We start from the raw sequence: 6,930 nt of genomic DNA, 5'->3' as shown, positions 1-6,930 counted from the left end.
TGCTCATTTGAATGTCAACTTTTCTTGCCCCAGGAGATTTGCATTATTCTCTTTTGTATTGTTTCAAGATAGTATTAAGTGTGGAAATAAATATAGCTACCAGGTTAGCAACAATCTCTGAAGAGCACATTTTAGTTTAGGGGGCGCCAGGCCCATGTCAATGAGTGATTTAAAAAGCTACTCTCGGGGCACAGCACCCTTGGTCAGAATCGCGAGCACCTTGGCGTCTCTAAAGTTTCCGTTCCCGCTCAGCCTAGCAGCGACTAGAGGAGCTTGCTTGAGACAGTCCCTTGGTTTTCTAGGCAGCTGTTCGGTTGCCAGGAATCTGCAGATCTCCCCCACTTGCCTCACAAAGCCTGATCAACACCTTGGGCTGCTCTGGGACAGGTGAGCCTGGTGGCGGCGCCCTAGGGACGCTCGCACTTAAGGCGACAGGGTCCCGCTCACAGCGCGTGGCTCAGGCCAGGTGCGGGCGCCCAGGTGCGCGGCGGCGGCGGCGGCGGGGCTGCAGCTGCTCTGGGTCCCCGACAGCGGGCGCCGCTGCGGCAGCGACCGAGCTGAGCGCCTGGGCTGCGCGACTCCGGGCAGTTCCTTGGCTATCGGCCCTGCTGGGTGGCCAAGAGCTCCGCCCGGGGGCGCCCCAGGGTCCCTGTTGCTGCGGGTGCCGAGGGGGCGGATCCAGCCCCGGCCGGCGAGGGGCCAGGGAGATAGCCCGAGAGCCCCGCGCCCTGGCACCATGCGACCCACCGCACCTCCTCCCGGGCCTGGGGCTGCACAGTCTGCTCGCTGAGCCCCCTGCGGTCGCCACCGGGGAGAGTGACCGAAGAGCAGGAGGCGACACCCGGGAGAGCAGCGCCCGGACGGAATCTGCCCCCTGAGAGCTGGCGGCTCCCGGGTTCTTGAGCCTTATCATGCTCCGGGCGCCAGCCGGGCTTTAGGAGAGAAACTGAGACATCGGTGCGAGTCGGGGCAATTCTTTGGTTGTTAAGGTAATTGTGTTTAGACAAAACCGGTCAAGAAAAGAACCGGGGAAAAGAAATGGAAACCGCACCGCGCCCCGATCTGTGTGGCTTGCATCCCTCGGGGGGTGGGCGCTTGTCCATTTCGGATGCGTGACAGGTGCGGGTGTGTGTCTGCAGTTTGGGACTGTGCGAGGCGAGCTTACGTAAGTGACTCGGCGAGCTGGCGTGCGGACTTGAGTGGGATGGGTGCAGGTCTGCTTGGAAATCGCCTTCCTGTCTTTGGGGTGGGACGCGCTCAGCTCCTGGGCCTGGAGGGCGTGCGGCCCGGTAGCTTTTCTCTTCTTCCCAGGCATTCGGATCCGACAGCGCAGGTGGGGAAGTCTACCTCCAGCAACTTTTCCTGTGTATAAGCTCCTGGTCTATGGGTTGGAAGGGCGAGGCTTGGTGCTGAGGTGAGGTAGGCAGGGGCGGGTGGTAAGATCTGCGGCTTGGGAATTGTCTTCGCAGACAGTTGGTAGCCTCCCCGAGCGGGTCAGGCTGCTTAAAAAGTGAGATGAGGCAAGTGACCCAGAAAATTTGAATTTGTTCAGAGGAAAACTGTGAGTTTTCATTCTTTTTTAATTTGACAAGTGGAAGCGTTTTCTCTCTCGTTGAGACAAGTGGTATTTCTAGTCTGCAAATAAATTGAAGATGTTTTGAATGTAGTTGGTTTGGAATTATTCCCTCAGCATTGGTGCCTGCTTAGGATCTGGACCTGTAGGTAAGTTCTGATCAATACCTGTTAGCAGCCCCAAAATAAAACTTCAAAGTCAACCAGGAGGCAGTCATCCCATCTCTAGATTCTTTTCTGGCCGGGGAAGGATGAGAGAGTAAATAACTCTGTGTTTATTAGGGTATTACAGAACGGGGTAGCAAGTTTGTGCGTGATACATCGAATACCTTTACTGTCAAGGTTAATATAAACAAGGCTCTTACAGGACAATTTTTACAAGTAGTTATATGGGTGATTATGTGGAGTTGGATCTGGGCTGCTGGAGAAAGTTTCAGTGAGTCCTGTATCCTTTACCCTTGCTCTTAACGTACTAACTTGGTATTAGATGGGACTACCCCGTCAAAGCGGAGTACCAAGGGAAACGGGTCGGTCCCCACAGAAACCTTTATAAACCAAAGCCTGCGCCAGGTGAGCCAAGAGGATAAACTGAGACCAGTGTGAAGCTAAATCGTGTAGATTCCGAGGTGATCTTGTGTACTGTAAGCTTGAGTATGGGGAAAACCTCCTCCCACCAATTCCTCCTTTCAGGAAAGCGGCTTCAGACTTCAGAAATGTCAGCCTGGGGAGTATTTTGGCGGAGGAGATAGCTTTTGGAGTTTCCCTTTCGGTAGTCTCTCTATTGGCACTTAACTTTATTTCCCATTCTCCTTGTGAAATTTCAGTGAGCATTCACTGAGCTTATTCTGCTGAGAGACTTTTGGTATAAAAAGTGTACATTTTTCTTTAAAGCAATCAATTGGTCACATCAAGTGTGCCAGGACAGGGATGCCCGTGTGGCGGCAATGTCTCTCTAAAGGAGACTTATTTGTTTATGATTTATCAAATCAGATATCCAGCATAATATTTTTAAGTGAGTAAACATTACTCACAGCGAGGTGGGGGGGGAGGATGCATTGGACAATGGAATTTGCCAGTAATTTTCAACATCTTACCATCCCACAGGGATGGGAGTGTAGGTGAATGTAGGATCCTTCTGGTCCCTGAGTCTCTGGTTTTCTTCCATATGTTTTTATTTCCTGAACTCTAAGACTTTACTAAGAACTGCTGCACATTCCAGGGGTTAAAAATGGAGATAAGAGGAAGAAGCTGTTTGCCACATTTTTTTTTTCCAAAAGGGGTCTTCTCAGAGGACTCAATACTGAGATTATTTTTTTTCTTTAGCTTCAGAGCTTGTCTTAATTCTCAGTGCTTTGTACTCAGGAATGCATTTAACCTCCTCATTTATTTTCAGGGCAGCTGGAAGAATATATTTAATGAATTCCATCCTCCTTGTAACATATGGTACCATATAAATAATTACTCTACATACTGTCCTGCCGTATAGAAAGAAATAGAAATGCAAAATAAACCTTCATGGGGAATGATGTGGATAGGAAATGGCCAAAAATCCAGTTTTACTTTCCCTCTTCATTAGAGAAGTGATGTTTATCTATTGGAAACAATTTGGGGAGAAAAAAAAAGCCTCTCTGCAGTGCCCCACAGAGGGTGACACAGCCGTTGACATTTTTAACTACGTTCCTCCAGAATTAAGTCTTCACGGGGCTCCCCCAGATTTTCAAGTCTTATGAATAGAACATATGTTTTGTCAAAGGCTTGGGGAATAACTGCTAATATCCTAGGCGGTTTCGATAGATTAGGTTTTCATTTTCATTCACGATCCTCATTTCAATGATAGTCGGCTGTCTGTTTCTCTCCCCCTTTGGAAACCAGTGTTTGTGCTCCAAGCTGGGAGGACCTGGGACTCCCCTACAGATTTAGGAAGTAAAGCAGCAGAAATGAGGTTGGCCGTTCAGGTGGTAGACCTGAGTTGTGGCTGCAGTTTGTCTGTCAGCTCTTCTGGAAGGGCAGGGGACACCTTCAGGTTTAGCTCAGGGAGTTTATGGCCTGTGTGCTGCTTTGACATTTGATGAGGGTGATCTTTGTTTGAAGAGGGATTATTCAAACAGACAGCTGGGCTCGGCCCCCTCACCCCAGTGCTTCTGATTTTTTCCACCTGGAGTTAGCCTGAGAATCTACCAGTGTCTGCTTCTTCTGACCACATGAGACCAGGGAAGATAACCCTTTCTGTGCCGATGTCTCCCACTGTCCCCAGCCATCAAGTTCCCGGTACCTGCCTGCCATGCCATTTCTATCGGTGTTCAGGGAACACTGGCTGAACCAATACCAGTATTTTCCATGGGAGGAAAACTTTCTAGTCAAAATAGAGAATAAACACCCAGAATTTAGGACCATGGATCATGTAGTAAGAGTAATTATTAGTCTTGTAACCCAGTTCTTCAATCAGCAGGGATTGGAAGACTGCTTGCACATACGCAATTAAACCGAACAGTAACCTTAATGGTTTGAGTTAAATAACTAGGACTACAGGCCTGAGACATTGTAAACCTTGAACCAAATGCCTCTCAGCTACGTTCTAGAGTTCCATAAGAGGCGACTCATTTTCTGCCACTTGGTTGGCCCTCTGTATTTGTAGGTTCCTCATTCAACCAACTGCTGATCAAAATTATTCAGAAAAAAACATACATTGGTTCTGAACATGTACAGCCCAACTTATAATGATCAGTTTTAATTGCCGACTTGACACAACCTAGAATTACCTGAAGAGAGAGCCTCAGTGACAGATTATTTAGATCAGGTTGGTCTACGACAGTGGTTCTCAATCTTCCTAATGCTGCGACCCTTTGATACAGTTCCTCATGTCATGGTGCCCTCCCCAGGCATAAAATTATTTTTGCTGCTACTTTATAACTGTAATTTTGCTACTGTTATGAATCATAATGTACATATCTGATATTTCCAATAATAGGTGACCCCTTGTGAAAAGATCATTCACCCCCCCCCCAAAGGGTCATGACCCACAGTTTAAGAACCACTGGTCTTTGAGCATGGCTATGGAGGATGGCTTTAGTTGCCTTCATTAATGGGGAGGATCCAGACTGGAAGTGAGTAGCCACATTTCCTGGTTTGGGGTTCCAGTCTTTATCAGAGTAGGGGAAACCGGTTGAGTATGAAGCGTGCATGCATTTGTTCTCTTTGCTCATGACTCTGGATGTGCTGGGACCAACTTTCTCAAGCTCCTGCTCTGTAACTTCTCCAGAGTGATAAGCCTGAAACTGTGAACTAAAACAGAGCCCCTTCTCCTAAAACTATTTTTTTTGGGTCCAGGTATTTTATCATAGCAACAGAAATAAAGCTAGATCACTCCCTAACAGATACAGTTTAGCCACTCTCTGCTAAATACTAGTATCTGCGTTGTGTTAATTATTGTAATTAGCTAGAGACACCTTGGTGAACGCAAAGGAGTGCGTGAAGATTAGACTTCAGGGACCTGAGTGTCCAGGATTGTATCTGGGGGGGTGGTCCTGGGATTCATTCCCCCTGAATCCTGAAGGAAGACTTTTCCTAAAAAGGAACAGGAAGTTCACTAGTCATGACATAAGCCTTGAAAGCAATGAATAAAGCAGCGCCTCAGAAGTCAAAGCCATGCTAATGAGACACACGGCCATCTGTGAGATGGGTGTCCACTTTGTGATGGGCTAAACTAAGGCTTAGAGAACTAACAAATTTGCTTGAACCCAGAGCTAGTAAGCAGTAGCATCAGAAGCCAGACCCAGGCCTTCCTGGTCCTGAAGGGAGATGCTCCTTCATGCTCCTTACACTGAGCCCTTCTGGATGCCCATGATAGGCAGGTAATCTAGTCAGCGAGGGGTTGCAGGTGGCTGCCACGGGTCATTTAGACCTTTTGTTCATCTGTCTCTAGTTCTGTACTGAACAGAAAGCCCCTTCCTTCTATCTGGATGTTAGACATATAGGGAACACTCATTATCTATTAAAAACCTTGAGCATATTTTATGGCAGGACTGTGGAGAGGCTTACCACACGAGCAGGATAACTTGAGTTCCAAACCCTAGCACTCACACAAAGCCTGGTACAGTGACCTATGCCTGTGACCCCAGCACTGGAGGGGCAGAGACAGGGCGGGGGTGGGGGCGGGAGGCAGAATCCCTAGGGCTTGCTGGCTAGCCTGTCTACATAATTTGATGAGCTCCAAGTTCAGTGAGAGACTCCGTCTCAAAAATAAGTTGGAGGGCTGGCAAGATGACTCAGTGGGGAAAGGAGCATCTTGCCTGCCTTGATCCCCTGGGTTCGATTCCTGGGCATACAAGGTGACAAGTGAGGACTGAGTCCACAAAATTGTCCTCTGTTCTCCATATATGCTCTGTGACATGCGTTTTTCCCCCATATAGATACATGGCAAGTAAAACTGTAATTAAAAATAAAAAATAAGATAGAGATAGAAGGATCCACCTAACATTAACGTCAGAGTTGCTAGAGGAAAGTGCCTGGCACCAACTTCTGGCCTCCACATGGGCATGTGTGTGCTCACTCACACACGTGCATACACACACACCACATACACACACACACACAGACATGTTTAAAAAACATAAATACCTGATTGGGCAAATGAGTCGGTCTTTTGACTCTGGTTATTAAAATCAGTTGCTATGGAGATGTCTTGGCTCTTCTGGGTAGTCTGGTAAATCTGCCTTTAATTGGAACCATGGAGGAGTTTCTTACTCCCTAGTATCTGTCACCCCGAGAGGTTGTGTGCCTGCTAACGAGGTTCTCAAAACCTGCTGAGATAAAGTCTCCTGCAGGAATGTGAAGTAGTAGTAGTGGAATTCTCTGGAAGTTCCCAAGACACCAGTGTTGCCTCCAGTGTGACTGGGCTGGCCCAGAGCCCAGACAGAAAACCAAACCACTGCTGCTTGCTCCGACGGCAGTGTGAGAGGTATCTCCTAGCCTTTGAACTGTAGCTTTGAACTTTAAGTTTTTCATCTGTAAAAGAAGCACAAGGACTCCACCCTCCTGAGTGGGTGAGACCGATGGCACAGGACCGTGGACAGAGCCTGCTGAGAAGTGAGCGGCTTGGCTCTATCATGCAGGAACACATTCCTGGTTGACTTTTTTTTTTTTTTTATCAACTTGACACAGCTAGAATAATTTGGGAAGAAGAACCCCAGTTTAGAAAATGCCTCTACCAGATCGCTTATAGGCAAGTCTGTAGGGAATTTTCTTAATGATCTACTGGGGGTAGGGTCTAGCTCACTGTGGTCTGTACCCACCTCTGGGCAGGTGGGCCTAGGTTCTATAGGAAAAAAGTCTGAGCCAGCCATGAAGAGCAAGCCTCTA

General features: G+C 47.9%; 1 protein-coding gene across 6 annotated transcripts in view; it reads left to right on the top strand.

The window, feature by feature from the left end:
* Positions 1 to 615: 615 nt before the first annotated feature.
* Rgs6 (regulator of G protein signaling 6) overlaps positions 616 to 6,930 on the top strand; it is a 523,367-nt gene continuing 517,052 nt past the window's right edge. For 5 of the 6 annotated variants that reach the window (XR_009057823.1, XM_057782284.1, XM_057782282.1 and 2 more), the window contains exon 1: positions 616 to 989. The gene's annotated coding sequence lies outside the window, so the exon portion shown is untranslated. Of the gene's footprint in view, positions 990 to 1,249; positions 1,334 to 6,930 lie in introns of those variants that run through there. The other variant, XM_057782283.1, reaches the window with a different exon arrangement.

Source organism: Chionomys nivalis, chromosome 10 (assembly GCF_950005125.1).
Source record: "Chionomys nivalis chromosome 10, mChiNiv1.1, whole genome shotgun sequence".
In the NCBI taxonomy this organism is placed as follows: domain Eukaryota; kingdom Metazoa; phylum Chordata; class Mammalia; order Rodentia; family Cricetidae; genus Chionomys; species Chionomys nivalis.
The sequence above is the reverse complement of the archived record's forward strand: the minus strand, read 5'-3'. Positions and strand labels throughout refer to the sequence as shown.